The sequence below is a fragment of the Schistocerca cancellata genome, chromosome 6, assembly GCF_023864275.1.
Source record: "Schistocerca cancellata isolate TAMUIC-IGC-003103 chromosome 6, iqSchCanc2.1, whole genome shotgun sequence".
Lineage (NCBI taxonomy): Eukaryota > Metazoa > Arthropoda > Insecta > Orthoptera > Acrididae > Schistocerca > Schistocerca cancellata.
In genome coordinates, this window is record NC_064631.1 from 48,784,494 (window position 1) to 48,794,016 (window position 9,523).

The following is a 9,523-nucleotide window of genomic DNA, read 5'->3' on the forward strand; positions in this document are numbered from 1 at the left end:
AACCGTCGTCCTCCCGAATGCGAGTCCAGTGTCTAACCACTGCGCCACCTCGCTCGGTGTAAATTGTTTATTACGTTAAATAATTTTCTCATGACTTTTGCATTTAAAAATATTTGTGTGTACAGGGTGTTACAAAAAGGTACGGCGGCCAAACTTTCAGGAAACATTCCTCACACACAAATAAAGAAAATATGTTATGTGGACATGTGTCCTGAAATGCTTACTTTCCATGTTAGAGCTCATTTTATTACTTCTCTTCAAATCACATTAATCATGGAATGGAAACACACAGCAACAGAACGTACCAGCGTGACTTCAAACACTTTGTTACAGAAAATGTTGAAAATGTCCTCCGTTAACGAGGATACATGCATCGACCCTCCGTCGCATGGAATCCCTGATGTGCTGATGCAGCCCTAGAGAATGGCGTATCGTATCACAGCCGCCCACAATACGAGCACGAAGAGTCTCTACATTTGGTACCGGGGTTGCGTAGACAAGAGCTTTCAAATGCCCCCATCAATTAAAGTCAAGAGGGTTGAGGTCAGGAGCGCGTGGAGGCCATGGAATTGGTCCGTCTCTACCAATCCATCGGTCACCGAATCTGTTGTTGAGAAGCGTAGGAACACTTCGACTGAAATGTGCAGGAGCTCCATCGTGCATGAACCACATGTTGTGTCGTACTTGTAAAGGCAAATATTCTAGCAGCACAGGTACAGTATCGCATATGAAATCATGATAACGTGCTCCATTGAGCGTAGGTGGAAGAACAAGGGGCCCAAACTAAAATGAGCTCTAGCATTGAAATTAAGCGTTTCTGGATACATGTCCACATAAAATCTTTGCTTTATTTGTGTGTGAGGAATGTTTCCTGAAAGTTTGGCCGTACCTTTTTGTAACACCCTGTATAAATTGTTCATGTTGATGTAAATTTGACAATTTAGAAAATGGTCACGCTTAGTAACAATATAAGAAATAGGTGTTATGTAAAACCCAGAGTGGTTTTGTTTGAAACGAAAGTGGCCCTGGGGAGTGGAAAAGGTGGCAAGAGCGAATTGGCGCGCTACCTAGAGCAGGCGCGGGAGGGAAGTCACGGCGGCCTGTAGGCAGCAGTGATTGAGGCAACGCCTTTGTGCAGCAGCAGAAGCTTTGCCTGCAAATTTGCGCAAAAATGCCTCGGATAAAGACTGCAAACGGCTCACGGCATAGGTGCCAGATGTCGGGCTACTGTATGTACAACTGAACGACGCCAAGAAGAGAAATTCATCCAATACAGCAAGATACTTGCAGGCCGTACTGTGGGTAGTGTAGCCGTCATAACTGTTCGCCACACCCGAGACTACTGCCACCAGACAAGATCCTTTTTGTATTTTTACTTTTGTACATCGTGAACCATTAATTTAAACTGTCTTTTAGTAATCATTCTTGGACTTTAAAGAAACGGGTTCACCCTGTTATTTCATTCTAATCATACACCTGTATAGGGTTCTTCCTGGTGTTTGATTAATCCGAGTATCCTCTTTCATACTTATGAAGTGCCAAGTTAATGTAAAGAGGCGCCATTTCAATTGTTTTTCTGTAAATAACAAAAAAAATTCTTAACTATTGCAAACTGTTATAGTAAAAGTATGCTTACGTAAAATTCAACCAGAGTGTTGCCAAGTAACTAGAATCTGTTAAATGACTATACAGGGTTAGTTGAAAGAATAATAGGTTTTTGCCGGCCGGTGTGGCCGTGCGGTTAAAGGCGCTTCAGTCTGGAACCGCGTGACCGCTACGGTCGCAGGTTCGAATCCTGCCTCGGGCATGGATGTGTGTGATGTCCTTAGGTTAGTTAGGTTTAAGTAGTTCTAAGTTCTAGGGGACTTATGACCACAGATGTTGAGTCCCATAGTGCTCAGAGCCAATAATAGGTTTTGAAAGAAAATTCCAGTAAGAAAGAGGCTTTCTTGAAGTGAAATGTTCAGTAGAAAAAGTGTGTGCTTTAGTCTCTAAATATTTTGCAATTTAAGTTTGTTGATTGTGGAAAGTGCTTTTCTAAAGGTCCCCCCCCCCCCTCCCCCTCTGTCCAAATTCTTTTAGCTTTCTTGAAGTTATCTACTGGGCTTTTTCTCTTTTAAAAACATAATGTATAAGGGTGTAGTCCAACATTGTTTACGTGGAGTAATATTTATTTGAAGAAGCAGCTTAAACAGTAGCAAGAAAATAGGCAAAATGCTTACTTCTACTTTTCCAATACTTCACTGTTTTATTGCCTGTATAGGCTGGCGGCCCTTAGTACATATTTTAAACCACTAAATGAACTTGGAACTAAGTTGTCCTAGCTTCAATATGATACTACTTGTACTATGCTTCTTTCTTACGGCTGGGTAAGATCTTAGGAAAAGAATTGAACAATCTGATTTACTCAGTTGGTTAGCTTTTCCTATTAACGGGACTATGTCCGCCTCCGGTAGCTGAGTGGTCAGCGCGACAGAATGTCAATCCTAAGGGCCCGGGTTCGATTCCCGGCTGGGTCGGAGAATTTCTCCACTCAGGGACTGGGTGTTGTGTTGTCCCAATCGTCATCATTTCATCCCCATGGACTCGCAAGTGGCCGAAGTGGAGTCAGATAGAAAGACTTGCGCCCGGCGAACGGTCTACCTGACGGTAGGCCCTAGTCACACGACTGAAAAAAAAACAGGACTATCCTCGCATAGTGTAGTTTATTGGGAAACTAAACTAAATTTTAGTAAGAGGGTTATACGTGGCAACACAGAGAAAGGTTTTTCTGTTATGTAAGTAAAAGCATACTAAAATACGATAGTAGTGGTAGGGTTATATGTGGTTTACTCATAGGTGTGTGGTTTAGTCAACCATTGACCACGACTATTTTTAGCTTTCTACGCACAGTCATTGTACTAGCTGGTGTGCTGGTAGCACTTCGGCACTCAATATTGACTGCTACCGGTGATTTCATGCAATTTTTACAACCTCTCTCTGGAATGCTCGGCAGTCATTGCCCGCAAAAGAAAAATTGGAGTTTAACGTTCTGTCGACGGCGCTATAGCTAGATGTGGACCACAAGCTCGAATAGAGAAAGGAATGAGGAATGAAATCGGCCGTGCCACGTTCAAACGAACCGTCCCGGAATATGTCTGGAGTGATTTAGTGGCATCACGGGAAACCTAAATGGAGAGGGCCAGACGGGGATTTCAATCCTCTTCCTGCCGAATGCGAGTCCCGTGCGCCAAACAACGCGACATCTCGCTCTGTCTGCTGCCCGTCAGCTCGTGAGGTCTTCTTGGTATTGGTTTCCGTACGTTTAGACTGCACAATCACGTCACTAAAAGTCGACTTGGAACATGTCCTTGACGGATATGTCACTCAGATAACATACAACGACTAAGCCACGTCCGAACTCGCTGGGCTCTTCTGATCGACCCATTCTGCTGTTAGTGTTTCTCTACAGACAAGACAATACTCCTCGGCGCCTTTTCCACACAGATCCGGATCTCATGGCGTCTACCGGCCAATTCCACATTACATAGGGCTGTCTGGATAATTTTGATCAGCAGGTGTACAGCACGGTTGGCCACAACGTGGATAGCGAAACTGTTGCGCCTCTTTTCTCAATCTAAAGCGGATCTTGTCGTCTTTTCGGTACTGTATAACAAAATACTTGTTGGTTTTATAAGGTGAACAAGGCAAATATTTTCAGTATCTAAACGGTAAGCAGTCTTAAAACTTGTCGTAATGGGAAATTTCTCCCCGTATTGCTAAGTGAGGTGACTGTTGCTGCTTAAGGTTATAGATAGAGTTTTTTTTAATTTTTGGACTGAACCAAAGCTCTTAACAACTGGTTACAATAAGGTGGAAACTTGCTTCTCAGTTTGCTCTGTGTTTGGCGTTAATAAGAAAGACCTTGACACCAAACATTCGTTCATTTCAAAATCAGTGAGACTCTTCCTGAATTTCAGATGAGAACGAAACATTAATTATGTAAAGGTGTTAACATTTCTTTCTTTAACTAGATCAGTGGGCTGAAGATGTTTACTGTCGTGGTAAGGCTGTTACGTTTTGCCGCCAGTTGTAAATGATTCAGTAGCCGTAGAGTCCGATTTGCAAGACCATGGACTAAAACGAATGAAAACAGGTGGTTGTTCAGCTTTTGAATTCTGGAAACATAAGAAAACTTAGTGACAAGAAATCTTAGTTTTTAGGATCACCAGTGTGTGGACTCAACAAGCTGACCAACATGTAAGTGGCCATGTACACTCCTGGAAATTGAAATAAGAACACCGTGAATTCACTGTCCCAGGAAGGGGAAACTTTATTGACACATTCCTGGGGTCAGATACATCACATGATCACACTGACAGAACAACAGGCACATAGACACAGGCAACAGAGCATGCACAATGTCTGCACTAGTACAGTGTATATCCACCTTCCGCAGCAATGCAGGCTGCTATTCTCCCATGGAGACGATCGTAGACATGCTGGATGTAGTCCTGTGGAACGGCTTGCCATGCCATTTCCACCTGGCGCCTCAGTTGGACCAGCGTTCGTGCTGGACGTGCAGACCGCGTGAGATGACGCTTCATCCAGTCCCAAACATGCTCAATGGGGGACAGATCCGGAGATCTTGCTGGCCAGGGTAGTTTACTTACACCTTCTAGAGCACGTTGGGTGGCACGGGATACATGCGGACGTGCATTGTCCTGTTGGAACAGCAAGTTCCCTTGCCGGTCTAGGAATGGTAGAACGATGGGTTCGATGACGGTTTGGATGTACCGTGCACTATTCAGTGTCCCCTCGACGATCACCAGTGGTGTACGGCCAGTGTAGGAGATCGCTCCCCACACCATGATGCCGGGTGTTGGCCCTGTGTGCCTCGGTCGTATGCAGTCCTGATTGTGGCGCTCACCTGCACGGCGCCAAACACGCATACGACCATCATTGGCACCAAGGCAGAAGCGACTCTCATCGCTGAAGACGACACGTCTCCATTCGGCCCTCCATTCATGCCTGTCGCGACACCACTGGAGGCGGGCTGCACGATGTTGGGGCGTGAGCGGAAGACGGCCTAACGGTGTGCGGGACCGTAGCCCAGCTTCATGGAGACGGTTGCGAATGGTCCTCGCCGATACCCCAGGAGCAACAGTGTCCCTAATTTGCTGGGAAGTGGCGGTGCGGTCCCCTACGGCACTGGGTAGGATCCTACGGTCTTGGCGTGCATCCGTGCGTCGCTGCGGTCCGGTCCCAGGTCGACGGGCACGTGCACCTTCCGCCGACCACTGGCGACAACATCGATGTACTGTGGAGACCTCACGCCCCACGTGTTGAGCAATTCGGCGGTACGTCCACCCGGCCTCCCGCATGCCCACTATACGCCCTCGCTCAAAGTCCGTCAACTGCACATACGGTTCACGTCCACGCTGTCGCGGCATGCTACCAGTGTTAAAGACTGCGATGGAGCTCCGTATGCCACGGCAAACTGGCTGACAATGACGGCGGCGGTGCACAAATGCTGCGCAGCTAGCGCCATTCGACGGCCAACACCGCGGTTCCTGGTGTGTCCGCTGTGCCGTGCGTGTGATCATTGCTTGTACAGCCCTCTCGCAGTGTCCGGAGCAAGTATGGTGGGTCTGACACACCGGTGTCAATGTGTTCTTTTTTCCATTCCCAGGAGTGTACAAACTTCGCTAGCATCTCATCAGCAAACTTCAACAGCTCACAGAAAAAACGAGTACTCTAAAACGAACAAAGTAACTGCTGACCTCAGAGGAGTTAGTTATAAAATAAAAGGAAAGTTTCTTAATTAAGTGTGTAAGTATGCTGTTTATGTTTTCTTATTGGCAACGTTACTTAGCGCTCTGTATGAAAATCACTGGCTGTGCTGTGTGCAGTCTGTGGCTAATTTGCATTGTTGTCTGCCATTGTAGTGTTGGGCAGCGGCAGCTGGATGTGAACAGCGCGTAGCGTTGCGCAGTTGGAGCTGACCCGCCAGAAGTGGTGGATGTGGGAAATGAGATGGCGGATTTTTGAGTACCGTACAGAATGGATGTCATGAACTGATATATATATATATATATATATATATATATGTATTATGATTATTAAGGTAAATACATTGTTTGTTCTTTATTAAAATCTTTCATTTGCTAACTATGCCTATCAGTAGTTAGTGCCTTCCGTAGTTTGAATCTTTTATTTAGCTGGCAGTAGTGGCGCTCGCTGTATTGCAGTAGTTCGAGTAACGAAGATTTTTGTGAGGTAAGTGATTTGTGAAAGGTACAGGTTAATGTTAGTCAGGGCCATTCCTTTGTAGGGATTTCTGAAAGTCAGATTGCGTTGCGCTAAAAATATTGAGTGTCAGTTTAAGCACAGTCCTGTATAAATTTTCAAAGGGGACGTTTCATATGGCGACCCTGCCAGGATACTTTGTTAGGTTGATATCTTTGTTATTGTAAATATGAAAAATTTTATCAAATCATTATTGGCCACTGCCCAAAACAATTTGTAAAATTTTTTGTGGGGAGCATGGGAGCTATGTAAGTAGGCTGTTTATGTTTTCTTATTGGCAACGTTACGTAGCGCTCTGTATGAAAATCACTGGCTGTGCTGTGTGCAGTCTGTGGCTAGTTTGCATTGTTGTCTGCCATTGTAGTGTTGGGCAGCGGCAGCTGAATGTGAACAGCGCGTAGCGTTGCGCAGTTGGAGGTGAGCCGCCAGCAGTGGTGGATGTGGGAAATGAGATGGCGGATTTTTGAGTACAGAATGGATATCATGAACTGATATATATATATATATATATATATATATTATGATTATTAAGGTAAATACATTGTTTGTTCTCTATTAAAATCTTTCATTTGCTAACTATGCCTATCAGTAGTTAGTGCCTTCCGTAGTTTGAATCTTTTATTTAGCTGGCAGTAGTGGCGCTCGCTGTATTGCAGTAGTTCGAGTAACGAAGATTTTTGTGAGGTAAGTGATTTGTGAAAGGTACAGGTTAATGCTAGTCAGGGCCATTCCTTTGTAGGGATTTCTGAAAGTCAGATTGCGTTGCGCTAAAAATATTGAGTGTCACTTTAAGCACAGTCCAGTATAAATTTTCAAAGGTGACGTTTCAAGTGGTCCCCCTCCGCAACCTGCGTGTCTATCTCATCCAACCCCTTCCCAACTCAACAGAACGTCACCCTTCATCGGCTCTCACAGCCGGCTATCCCTCCTTTTCTCGCCCTTCACACGCACACACACACAAGATTTCACCGCTCCCATCCCCCTTTCCCCCATCTGAATCAAAAACATAAGCTTAAAAGAACAGATTATCTCCTCGTGAAAATCACTTTAGCTGGTTTGCGTACTGGGCACTATCTTTTTAGCCATCGCCATTTGTCAAGTGGTGATCTCCTACAACTTTGTGCTCATTGTCCTCAACCTTTAACGGTTCTCCATTTCCTGACTGAATGCCATTTCTTTAACCACTTACGTTCTCAATTATGTTTAACGTCTGAGTTGTCGGCCGTTTTAGCGAAGGACACGCGGGCTGTCGACAGCGTTTTACTTTTTATCCGTCGTAGCAATGTGGCAAAGCACATTTAATCCTTTGTTCAGGACCTCCGTTATCCCTATGGCGTATTTTATGGATCGTTCTCAAAGTCCCTGCCTTCCCCTCCGTCGATTGGGCTTAACGTGTAGTCGCTTTTAACTCCTTTTTCGTCTGCGTGTTCAGGGATTCTGACGTGGGCGCGTATGACACTAATTGTTTTTGCCCCCTAAAACAAAACGGAACTAATGTAAAAGCCTCTCACGTTCTGCATGTAAAGGCACGCCGTCTCTCTGTTTGTCACGCAGCATTTAAATGTCGACGTCGCTGCGAGTCTCTGAGCGTCTCAGACGCTGTAACAGACGCTTGATGCTCAGTGGCTAAAATGAGACGCTCTTGTGACTGATATTAGTGTGGATTAAACATGCTGACGGTCGTTTGGGCACTGTACTCATTGTCTTGAATCGTCTGATGAAGAACATATCACTGTAATCATTGTCTTGAATCGTCTTATGAAGAACATATCAAACAATGAAAGAATTTCCGCAAATATGACAAAGTACAAAAGTCAAAGAGTAAATAGCTTTTTCAAAGAGTAATTATTGTACCATACTTCGCATTACATTCCTCTACTCAATATATGTCTTGTACTATACACCTTCTAAAGTACCTTTTAAGCTACTTCCACATCAAATTTCATCAAAATCGGTTCAGCAGTTTAGCCATGAAACCGTAACAAATACAGAGACTTTGGAATTTGTGATATTAGTAAGTATGGATCATTTCCTTTTTTGTGTCTTCTTCAGTGCTGTAATTAATCAGTTTTTATTATTTTTTATTCTCAATGTAACTGGATCGTCTTCTTAATTAAATTCAGAGTCTCATATGTGGTGCTGTGGTGTTCAGTCCAAAGACTGGTTTCATGTAGCTATTCATGCTACTCTACCCTGTGCAAGCTCATCTCTGTGTTAACTTCTGCAACCTCCATCCTTCTGAATCTGCTTAGTGTATTCATCTCTTGGTCCCCCTCTACGATTTTTACCCTCAACGCTTCCATCCAACACAAAACTGGTGATCCCTTGATGCCTCAGAACATGTCCTACCAACCGATTCCTTCCTCTAGTCAAGTTGTGCCCAAATTGCTCTTCTTCCCAATTTTATTCAGTACCTCCTCATTAGTTACGTGATCTCCCCATCAAATCTTCAGCATTATTCTGTAGCACCACATTTTGTAAGCTTCTACTCCCTTCCTGCCTAAACTGTTTATCATCCATGTTTCACATCAATACATGGCTACACTCCATAAAAATGCTTTCAGAAAAGACTTTCTGACATTTAAATCTATACTCAAAGTTAACAAATTTCTCTTCTTCAAAACCGCGTTCCTTGGGATTGCTAGTCTACATTTTATGTCCTCACTACTTCGAACATCATCAGTTATTTTGCTCCCCAAATAGCAAAATTCATCTACTACTTTAAGGGTCTCATTTCCTAATCTAATTCCATGAACGTCACCTGATTTAATTCGACTACATTCCATTATCCTTGTTTTCCTTTTGTTGATTTTCATCTTATGTCCTTCTTTCAAGACACTGTCCATTCCGCTCAACTGCTCTTCCAAGTCCTTTGCTGTCTCTGACAGAATTACAATATCATCGACAAATCTCAAGATTTTTGTTTCTTCTCCTTGGATTTTAATTCTTACTCTAAATTTTTCTTTCGTTTCCTTTACTGCTGGTTCAATGTACAGATTGAATAACATCGGGGGTAGCCTACAACCATTTCTCACTCCCTTCTCAACCATTGCTTTCATTTCGTGGCCCTCGAATTTTATAACTGCGATCTGGTTTCTGTACAGATTGTAAATAGCCTTTCGCTCTCTGTATTTTCCTTTTGCCTCCTTCGTAATTTGAAGGAGAATATTTCAGTCAACATTGTGAAAAGCTTTCTCTAAGTCTACAAATGCTATAAACGTAGCTTTTTTTTTTT